This window comes from Triticum dicoccoides, chromosome 3A (genome assembly GCF_002162155.2).
Source record: "Triticum dicoccoides isolate Atlit2015 ecotype Zavitan chromosome 3A, WEW_v2.0, whole genome shotgun sequence".
Lineage (NCBI taxonomy): Eukaryota > Viridiplantae > Streptophyta > Magnoliopsida > Poales > Poaceae > Triticum > Triticum dicoccoides.
The window spans coordinates 110,489,091-110,501,082 of NC_041384.1; positions in this window are offsets into that span (position 1 = coordinate 110,489,091).

Genomic DNA, 11,992 nt, shown 5'->3' on the forward strand with positions numbered 1-11,992 from the left:
ATCTAGCCGGTAAGTCGCCAACAGCTGCGTGCCGCGTGCGCTGTGCGCCCCATGGTCTTATCCTGTTTCTGTTTCGTGAGTGTTCTCTGCTTCCATACCTTAATTGGATATATGGGATGAATGGTCGATCCTTCATGATTAGGCTAGTTGCTCATGAATATACATGTTTAGTCCGACGGTATCTCAAGCTTAAGCCTCGCTCCCTTGCTGACGAACACAAATATCGGCCTTAGCTATCGGTTGATCAACTTCCATAACTGTTATGCATGTATATGCTTCAATCAAATTATGCCGTACTGCCATGATGTCCATACTTGCAATCCAGAATGTCATGTGTGAAACACACCTATGTGTTATGCTCATGTTATCTGAAGCATTTTCACCAAAACACACACTTAAACATAAGGTCTCATTTTGTCAGCATGATCTTCGACATCAGCGTTGACCATTGCTGTATATAACGATTACAATATACTATCAGGCTTCATTTTGTCAAATGACTTTAAATTCAATCGGACGGTACAATTTGTGGGAGCAAGGACATAGTGAAACTGAAGCAATAGTAGGTCAAAGTTCGCAATATTTGAATATGAAACTGTGGACCTATTTTGTAGAGGGAGCGCTAGCTAGAAATATGCTAATGCCATCTTCTTTATAGCAAACCGTCGGTTCTTTTTGCTGAATGATACAAGTGCCACACTAAGTGTAGCTTTGAGGTTTCTTTGAAAAAGTTCAGTGTTCCAGCCTCATATTTGCTAGCGTAAATTCTCTAAATAAAAAACATAAAACTAAACAAGATATGATAGCAACATGGATTGTAATTCCAGGTTACACTTATTTTCAGGCAAATAAGCACTGAAACTGGAACCCCACGCATGCTCTTCACCAATGGAAATAATGCACAAGGCAACTGAATCTCCTTATGATGAAGATGATGGCAAAGGTAAGGATGTATCAAGCACGGAAGAAAATGATCCGTGGAATCCTCCATATCCTCCTCGTGCTTCTGGTCCTGCTAAAGACATGTCTGAGCAATGCTGAGGAAGCAGTGGAGGATAAGAGCCAGAACTATGAGGAAGATTTCCCACCAATCCAACAGCATAACAATGCAAAAAATTGGGGGCCTGTCCAAGCTACCAAAATGAGTGCTAGGGTTGCTGGGGACACCAGAACCATTCTTCAGAAGGCTCAACAGTTCAAATGCACCCAAGATGCAAGAACCAACAGAGAAGGTATGAAGAACAAACCCTTCTCCCTTTTCAATAATCCCAATTTCCTTTCTGTTGCTAATAAAGTAGGCATAGATGTTATTTTAGAGGAAGGAGTAGATGTTGATCCTACCAGCAATGTAGCTGATCATTGTAGAGAGGGGGGTGTGATCCCTGACAGAACTGAAGGTTCTGCTTCAGATTTCATCACCCCAAAGAAAATGCCTGTGGATGATAGTGTTGAATCTAGCAATAGTGAACTGTGGTATTTGGTCTGTAAGAATAGAAGGGGCAAGCACCCCAGAACTAGACTTATAACATGAATGCTCTGTTCTGGAATGTGAGAGGGGTTGCTGCCCCTGGTAGGAAAACTTTGATCCTGGAAACTATGGCTAAAACCCATGCTTCCATTGTGGGCTTCCAGAAAACTAAAAAAGAGGAGTTTTCTGACTCCTTTCTAAAATCCCTAGTAGGTAATAGAAATTTTTCCTGGCATCACTTACCAGCCCAAGGCTCTGCTGGAGGCATCCTGATGGGAGTAGACCTGGACATTTTAGATGTTGTCTCCTGATCCAATTTAGAGTCTTCTGTTAGTTTGTGTTATGAAGTTGAAAAATACTGATAACCCCTTTAGAGTCATTACTGTCTATGGTTCTCCTTATGGAGAGGGAAAAGAAAGTTTTATCTCTGAACTACATTCCTTGTTCCTAGAAGACCCCCTCCCCACCCTTATAGGGGGAGATTTTAACTTGGTGAGATATGCCAAGGATAAAAGTAATGGTAATATTAACCATAGATGGAGTGATAATTTTAATGCCTGGATTGAAATCTAGAGTCTGCTTGAGATCAAGCTGTCCAGCAGAAGATTCACCTGGGCTAATAATCAGGTGGACCTGATCATGTCCATAATAGATAGGCTTTTCTGTAATACTGAGCTGGACATGATCTTCCCCATGGCATCCTGTAGGGCTTTGCCTAGGTGTGGGAGTGACCATGTTTCTTTAATTTGGGAGTCTGGTCTAAACCAAACCCCTAAAGGCAGTAGTTATAAAATAGAGAAATGGTGGCTCCTGAGAGAAGACTTCTCCAATCTAGTTACCAGAATTTGGAATGAGACCACAAATGCCTCCTCCCATATTGAGAGCTGGCAGAATAAAATTAGGAAACTCGGGAAAATCACTAAGGGGTGGAGTTCCAATGAGGAAGCACAACTTAGAAGGTACAAAAAAATCCTCCTAGAGGAATTTGATAAGCTTGATATTAAGTCTGAAACCACAAACCTCTCTGAAGCTGAATTTTCTAGAATTAGATTCATCCACTCTGAGCTCCAGAAAATCTGGCTCCAGGAAGAGGTTAAAGAAAAGCAGAGATCTAGGGATAGAGAGATTAAAGAAGGTGACAGGAACACTGCATATTTTAATGCAGTGGCCAACCAGAGAAGGAGGAAAACAGTCATCCACTCTCTGGATGGCCCTGAAGGCCCTGTCACTGATAATGCTGAGATGCTTAGAATTGCTAATGACTATTATAAAGAATTGTTCAAAAAATAAGATAGAAATGGCTTCAAGATGAACCAAAACTTTTTCTCTGAGGGAGAAAAAGTAACTCCCGAGGAGAATAACACATTAGAAGCTCCTTTCTCAGAAGAAGAGGTCAAACAGGCTGTTTTTGACTCATATTCTGATGGAGCCCCAGGGCCTGATGGGATTCCCTTCTTTTTCTACCAACACTTTTGGGAGCTGGTGAAGAAAGATCTGATGGATATGTTTTCAGACTTCCACAAAGGAAAGTTTGACATACACAGACTTAACTTTGCTATGTTGACCCTAATCCCCAAAGAAACAGATGCTTCCTACATGAGGAAATTTAGGCCCATCAGCCTTTTGAACTGTAGCTTCAAGAATTTTACTAAAGTATTCACCAATAGACTCTCGAAAATCCTGCAAAGGCTGGTAGCTAGTAACCAATCTGCCTTCCTAAAAGGCAGGTATATCTTAGAAAGTGTGGTCACAGCACATGAGGTGCTGCACTCAATTCACTCTAGTAAGAGACAAGGTTTGGTGCTAAAACTAGACTATGAAAAAGCCTTTGACAAAGTTAACCTAGAATTCCTAGAGGAACTTCTTAAGTTTAGAGGGTTTGGGGGGAGATGGACCGAATGGATTAAGCAGGTTACCTATGGGGGATCCATTGGTGTCAAGGTGAATAATAGTGAGAGTGACTTCTTCCTCACAGGGAAAGGGCTCAGGCAGGGAGACCCCATTTCCCCACTGTTATTTAACCTAGTAGTGGATGCTCTCACCAGAATGCTGATGAAAGCAGCTAATCAGGATATGATCGTAGGGCTTTGCCCTGAAGCCTGCCATGGGGGGATCATTTGCCTGCAATATGCAGATGATACCATCCTCTTCCTAGATAAAAACCTACAACATGCCTCAAACCTTAAGATGGTTTTGAACTGCTTTGAACAGTTTTCTGGGATGAGAATCAACTACAGAAAAAGTGAGTTGATCCCTATTAACATGGAAATAGAGGAAACAACTTGCTTCATTCAAGCTCTAGGATGTGCTGAAGGGACTTTCCCTATTAAGTACCTGGGGATACCCCTTCACTATGACAAGCTTAGAAAGGAGGATATACAAACCCTTATAGATAAGATCATGAAAAGGATTGCTGGATGGAGAGGGAAGCTGCTCTCCTACAAAGGCAGGCTTGTGCTAATTCAAGCATGTCTTGCTAGCATCCCAATTTATCTTCTATCTTTTTTCAAATTCCCTAAGTGGGCCATAGGCATGATCATTCCCAGATGGCTAACTGCCTGTGGAGTGATTTTGAAGGGCATAGAAAACTTCACCTTGCTAGTTGGAAGATGATATGTATAAAGAAAGAATTTGGAGGTCTTGGAATTCCAAACCTTCAAGAGGTGAACACCTGCCTTTTAGGATCTTGGGTCAAAAGATTCTATGAGGAAGGAGAGAAACCTTGGAGATCCATTATAAAACAAAAATATTTTTCTAGGAAGACTAATCTATTTGTTGTCAACCCCACTCCTAACTCTTCTAGGTTTTGGAAAGGATTCCAATCCATCATCCAAAACCTGAAGTTTGGATTTAGATGGAAAGTAGGCAATGGTGAGAGGATTAGATTCTGGGAAGATACTTGGTTTGGGACTCCCCCCTAGCCACCCAATTTTGGCCTATTTACTTAGTCTGTAATGAGCAAACTAAAACTATCAAAGAGGTCTGGGATGGGGAAACTCTCAAGCTGACTTTCAGAAGGAATTTCGATGACAAACTCATGACGCAATGGCACCACCTGGTTGAATGTGCCAGGAGCATTGCTCTCTGTGAGGACATAGATTCGCTGATATGGCAGCTTGAAAACAAAGGGGTTTACTCCTCAAGCTCCCTGTATCATGTGATCAATTTTCGTGGGGTGCAACCAGTTTTCATCCCTGCGGTGTGGAAACTTTATGTGCCCTCGAAGATCCACGTTTTCTTGTGGCTTTTCTCTTATAACAACTGATGACCAGAGACAACCCGAGGAAAAAGCACATCATTAAACCCCTTGATTGTGTCTTCTGCTCTGATCAAGAAACTAACACTCACTTGTTTTTTGAATGCATCGTAGCAAAAAACATTTGGTCGTTTGTGGCTGACCACTTTCAGGTCCGAATAGGAACATGATATGAATCTGTAGCCAGATTCTGGGTATCTAACAAGAAGAATTCTGCTCTAAACATAGTTTCTTCAGCTGTCCTCTGGTGTTTGTGGAAGTATAGGAACTCTATCATCTTTAACAACACCATTTGGACCTCGATTTTGTAGGTTTGGAGGCTGATCCTCAGAACCCTCAAGTTCTGGGCGATCTTGGCACCAGAAAATGGCAAGGCTCGTTTGGAGATTTTCCTGACGGCACTAACAGCTTTCTTGCTACAGCCGCTGAGAATAACGAGTGGCTGATGTTGGGAGGTTGTGCGAAGGATGGGGTTCTGAATCAGTGGGGCAGGCTAAAGATCTCTGAAGATGACTGGCGTTTCCATTCCCCAAAGAAGCAGGGGGACCTGAAGAGCAAAAACATGTTGAGTAGCCCAGTCTCGACTCTTGTCTGCTGGTCTCCTCAAGCAGCTTTAGCGCCACCTTTCTAGTTCAGAAAGGCTGCGGAGATGGAAGCAGACTCAAACCTGGAGATTTCAGTCTGATTTGTGTTGCTCTAGTTTCGGGCCTGCGTGCCGACTGATCTTTTCAAAGATCTGTATTTCGGTTTCCCTTTTCTCGTAGTGTCGTTTAAGGCTGAACTGCTCCTCTAAGTGAGCTGCTGTATAACTGGAGAACGCGTTTTTGGTTTCATGCTGAGTAATGGAACCGGGGAGGAGATCCTCCCTATTCATCTAAAAAAGACATGTCTGAGCATATCAAATTGATCAAGCAGGTGGAGGGACTAAACCACCCTTATGATATTTCTCCCCTATCCTGTTCTTTTTCTTACTCAAGCCTCTTCATGCTGGCACATTCTCTGTCTCAGTGGATGAATCAGAAACATGCTTTTCTTGATGCCTCCAGAACAACCCATACGATCATCCCAGACCGTACTCCTGAGGTATTTGCTGTCTTTGTTACTATAATTGGATTGCCAAATCATTATAGTATTTAACCTGCAGTACTTGTGAATATTTAACTTGGTCTATCCAGTGTTTGTGTTTTGTTGAGCACCTGTGCTTATTTCTATACCAGGGTGCCTAATTAAGCACCTACCCTCTATCAATACTGAAAAAGGGTTTCCCCCTGCTTTATATTATAAAGCGAACATCACCGAGTACAATCATGGTTTTCACTTTCAGTGAGATTTCGGTGAAATTCACTGAATTTCAGTAAACACTGAAATATTACGTTTCAGCCAAAATATTTTAGCAGTTTCAGTACAACACAAGAATTCAAATATTTTTTCAAATTTTCAAATTTTTAATTGAATTTGAGTGAATATTTCAGTCATTTGGCTGAAATGGAATCTGAAATTACTGGAATTCACTGAATTTCGGTGATTTCGGTTGGTGCTGAAATTTTTCTAAAACTGAAATTGAAAACCATGAGTACAATCGAGATACCGAACAACGCACACACCCAAGGCAAGATACAATGGTGCCAGGCACCGACACACCACCCCACCGACTACCAATAGAGAGGTGAACCGGACCAAAACTAAGCCTGGCCTCCAAAGCGGTTCCAACAAGAAGGATACGACCATGGAAAGCAGCCATCGCCCGATCAGCGAAGATCAGGTTTTCACCCGGAGCAAGAAGACAAGAGTGGAAACGCCGCAACGGAGCCTCCAGGAAGGGTACGGTGACAACGACCACCGCCACCGTTGGCCAGTCAAAGGACTGGACAAGTGGTGTACCCCGACACTCACACTCCACCGTTGAACCTGAACTCCGCCAACCACCCGCAACCATGCCACCCACGCGGCCATGTTTGCCTGCCTGCACCTGAGACGCACGCTCTGCCCATGAATGTCGCGCCTCCCTCCGCCAGAGCCGCCGTCCTGCAACCAGACAACCCCGAGACCTACACAAAGGCCCTAGCTTTGGATCAACCGATGGCCCTCAACCGACGAAACCACCCGCAGACGCTCCGCTGGTAAACCTGCGCCAACCCGCCCGCGGCCGAGGAAAGGGGGAGAAAGGGGAGCGGACGAATACGGACCGGCAAATCGTGCCGACGACGGGTGACGCGACCGCATCGAGGCCACCCATCCCTCCAACCAAGCTCCTCGCTGAACACGGGGAAAGGGGAAGAAGGAGGAGCGGACGCATCCAGACCGGCAAACCGTGTCGGCGACAGGTGGCATGACCGCATCGAGGCCACCTATCCCTCCTACCAAGCTCCCCCGCGAGCACCCCCATGTCGCCCCACCATGGTAGCTGACACACATCTCCGCGAGGCCATCAGCAACCGCGTGCCCGCCGACGAGGGAGACCAAATCAACCCGCAGCTGCAGCCATGAAAGCTCACAGGAGATGCCTCCTCGCGCCGTCCGCCAACGTCCGGGTGCCAGACCAGGAAGAATCCGACGCGGACTCGACCAACACGCCTGGCCAGCCACCACCACTGCGCCGCCACCCCCACCAGCCCGAAGCCAGGGTAGGGGTGGCCGCCCGCAGATCCTTGTCGCCCGCGACCCACACCACCGCAGCGCCCAGCCAGGAGCCGGCCCAGGCCACCGGAGCCCACCACCAACGCCCTGCCTCGACGCAACCGTCGTCACGCCAGATCCACCTGCCGCTAGGACCGCCCGCACCAGCCGCTCGCCGCCCCCGCCGCTCCATGCACCGGCGCGCCCTCCGACGCCCAGCCGTCGCGCCACCGCCATGTGCAGCGCCATCACCACGCCTCCGTGTCGTAGTGTCGCCTCGCCCTGGGATAGCGAGGCACCCCGATCCAGCCACGTCGGCCCGTGCCAAGGCCGCTGGGAGGGGGAATGAGGAGGCCTCGCCGCCGCCGGCGGCTAGGCTTCGCCCGGCCGCGCTGAGGGAGTCCTGGATTAGGGGCCTCCGGACAGTCGGACTACTCCATTGGCCGGACTGTTAGACTATGAAGATACAAGATTGAAGACTTCGTCTCGTGTTCGGATGGGACTCTACTTGGCGTGGAAGGCAAGCCAGGCAATATGGATATGGATATCTCCTCCTTTGTAACCGAACTTGTGTAACCCTAACCCTCTCCGATGTCTATATAAACCGAAGGGTTTTAGTCCGTAGGACAACAACCACAACATACAATCATACCATAGGCTAGCTTCTAGGGTTTAGCCTCTCGGATCTCGTGGTAGATCTACTCTTGTACTACCCATATCATCAATATTAATCAAGTAGGACGTAGGGTTTTACCTCCATCAAGAGGGCCCGAACCTGGGTAAAACATCGTGTCCCCTGCCTCCTGTTACCATCCGGCCTAGACGCACAGTTCGGGATCCCCTACCCGAGATCCGTCGGTTTTGACACCGACATTGGTGCTTTCATTGAGAGCTCCTGTGTGTCGTCGCTGTTAGGCTTGATGGCTCCTACTATCATCGATAGCGATGCGGTCCAGGATGAGACTTTTCTCCCTAGACAGATCTTCGTATTCGGCGGCTTTGCACTGCGGGATAATTCGCTTGGCCATCTGGAGCAGATTGAAAGCTACACCCCTGGCCATCAGGTCAGATTTGGAAGTTTGAACTACACGGCCGACATCCGCGGAGACTTGATCTTCGACGGATTCGAGCCACAGCCGGGCGCGGCGCACTATCGCGATGGGCATGACCTAGCTCTGCTGCCGAACAGTACCCTATAGGCCGCGCCCGCATCAGCTCCGACCCTTAGCTCGAAGCCAACTGCACCAATTGAGGACGGGTGGTTAGACACCGCCTCAGGGGCTACAGTCTCAATGGCGATTGAGCCAAACACCAGCATAATCCTCTGCGCAGCCCGTGACTCCAAGGTGCCGGGCTCTTTTCCAGACTCTGAACCATCCGCGCCCCTGCCAATCGAATCCGATTGGGTGCCGATCATGGAATTCACCGCCGCGGATATCTTTCAGCACTCGCCCTTCGGCGACATCCTGAATTCACTAAAGTCTCTCTCTTTGTCAGGAGAGCCCTGGCAGGACTATGGCCAACAGGATTGGGATGCAGAAGACGAAGAAATTCGATGCCCACTCACCACCCACTTCGTAGCCACTATCGATGATTTAACCGACATGCTCGACTTCGACTCCGAAGACATCGACGTTTTGGATGACGATGTAGAAGACGAACCAGCGCCTATAGGGCACTGGAAAGCCACCTCGTCATATGACATATACATGGTGGATACACCCAACGAAGGCAATGGCGACGAGATAGCGGAGGATGACCCCTCCAAGAAGCAACCCAAACACCGACGTCAGCGGCGCCACTCTAAGTCCCGCCAAAGCAAAAGTGGTGATACCGGCACATGAGATAATAACACTCCGGATAGTGTCGAAGAAAACAACAAACCCCTCCAGCAAGATTTAGAGCAGGAGGATGGAGGAGCCAGCTCTCCTGAAAGAATGGCAGACGGAGAAGAGAAGGATGACAATCACATGCCCCCCTCCGAAGACGAGGCAAGCCTCGGAGACGATGAATTCGCCGTACCAGAGGATCCCGTCGAACAAGAGCTCTTCAAGCGTCAGCTTATGGCCACGGCAAATAGCCTGAAGAAAAAGCAGCAGCAGCTTCAAGCTGATCAAAATCTGCTAGCTGACAAATGGCCTGAAGTCCTCGCGGCCGAGGAATATAAACTCGAGCGCCCCTCCAAGAGTTACCCAAGGCGCAGGTTACTACCCCGACTGGAGGAAGAAGCGTATGATACGGCTGATCGGCCACCTCGTGGCCGCGATAGAGAGGCATTCCAGCCAAAAGCTTAGCCTCCACCCCAACGCCATTCAAATAAAAAGGCATGGGGAGATACGCCAGACCTGCGAGACATATTGGAGGACAAGGCAAAGCATTCAAGATCGATCTATGGATCACGAGGGCGCACCACTCTGCGAGACGACAAACGTCACGCTGGATACAGTAAAAGCAAATCCGGCCGGGCCGAACAGAGCGGGCAAGACCCATTCGAGCTGCGTCGAGATATAGCCCAATACAGAGGCGCCGCACACCCCTTATACTTCACAGACAAAGTAATGGAACATCAATTCCCAAAAGGTTTCAAACCTATAAATATTGAATCATACGACGGCACAACAGATCCCACAGTATGGATTGAGGACTTCCTCCTCCACATCCACATGGCCCGCGGCGATGTCTTACACGCCATCAAATACCTCCCACTAAAGCTCAAAGGACCAGCGCGGCATTGGCTTAACAGCTTGCCAGCGAACTCCATTAGCTGTTGGGAAGATCTGGAGGCCGCATTCCTCGACAACTTTCAGGGCACTTATGTACGACCACTAGACGCCGATGATTTGAGCCACATAATTCAGCAGCCAGAAGAGTCGGCCAGGCAATTCTGGACTCGGTTCCTTACAAAGAAAAATCAAATCGTCGACTGTCCGGATGCGGAGGCCTTAGCGGCTTTCAAGCACAACATCCGAGACGAGTGGCTAGCCCGGCACCTTGGTCAGGAAAAGCCGAAATCTATGGCAGCTCTCACGATGCTCATGACCCGCTTTTGTGCGGGAGAAGACAGCTGGCTGGCTCGCAGTAATAACATATCAAAGAACCATGGTACCTCAGATACCAAGGATGGCAATAGCAGGTCACGTCGCAACAAGCATAAGCGCCGCATTAACAGCGAAAATACCGAGGATACGGCAGTCAATGCCGGATTCAAAGGCTCTAAACCCGGTCAGCGGAAAAATCCATTCAAACAAAGTACGCCGGGTCCGTCCAGCTTGGACCGTATACTCGATCGCTCGTGTCAAATACACGGCACCCCAGACAAGCCAGCCAATCACACCAACAGGGATTGTTGGGTGTTCAAGCAGGCCGGCAAGTTAATTGCCAAAAACAAGGACAAGGGCCGCATAGCGATGACGAGGGGGAGCCCCGGCAGCCACACACTGGAGGACAGAAGAGGTTTCCCCCGCAAGTGCGGACGGTGAACATGATATACGCAACCCACATCCCCAAGAGGGAGGAGAAGCGTGCGCTCAGGGACGTATATGCGTTGGAGCCAGTCGCCCCAAAGTTCAACCCTTGGTCCTCCTGTCCGATCACCTTCGATCGCAGGGACCACCCCACTAGTATTCGTCATGGCAGATTCGTCGCACTGGTCCTAGACCCAATCATCAACGGATTTCACCTCACTCGAGTCCTTGTGGATGGCGGCAGCAGCCTGAACCTGCTTTATCAGGACACAGTGCGCAAAATGGGCATAGACCCCTCAAGGATCAAACCCACCAAAACGACCTTTAAGGGCGTCATTCCAGGTGTAGAGGCCCATTGCACAGGCTCAATTACACTAGAAGTGGTCTTCGGATCCCCGGATAACTTCCGAAGCAAAGAGTTAATCTTCGATATAGTCCCGTTCCGCAGTGGTTATCACGCGCTGCTCGGGCAAACCGCATTTGCTAGATTCAATGCGGTACCGCATTATGCATACCTCAAGCTCAAGATGCCAGGACCTCACGGAGTTATTACAGTCAATGGAAACACAGAGCGCTCTCTCCAAACAGAGGAGCACACCGCGGCCCTCGCAGCAGAAGCGCAAAGCAGCCTCTCAAGGCAATCAACCAGTTCGGCGCTTCAAAGCCCGGACACCTTCAAGCGTGCTCGGGGCAATCGGCAAATAGACCGCCTAGCGCGATCTGAGCTCGTGTAGCAATACGGCGGCCACCCTAATCCCAGCCCAACGGCGATATTCATGCCGCGCGTACATAATTACGCATTAAAAATACCATGGGCACAGGTGGGGAGGGGGGCACAATTGCGTCACGCCCCAAAACGCGGCCTAAACCGCACCAGGGGCTTCCCATTTGGTTATTTTTCTTTTTCTTTCAGGACCTTAATCTCTGGAAACACTGTCCGGTAGCACTATTGCCGAACACATGATGCAGCAACCAAGGAGGCAGACAGTTACGTTATACCACGGAATTCCCAAGTTGATTACAGTAACAAGTGAAATATTCAATTTAATATCATTCCTCAGCTTGCCCTTGGAAGGGGCATAGTCCCACTCTTTTCTTATCGCACTATCTGTATCACTCTGCTTTAACGCAATTTTTTAATAAACAATGCATGACATTACGACTATTATTGCAGTTTTGTTATATATA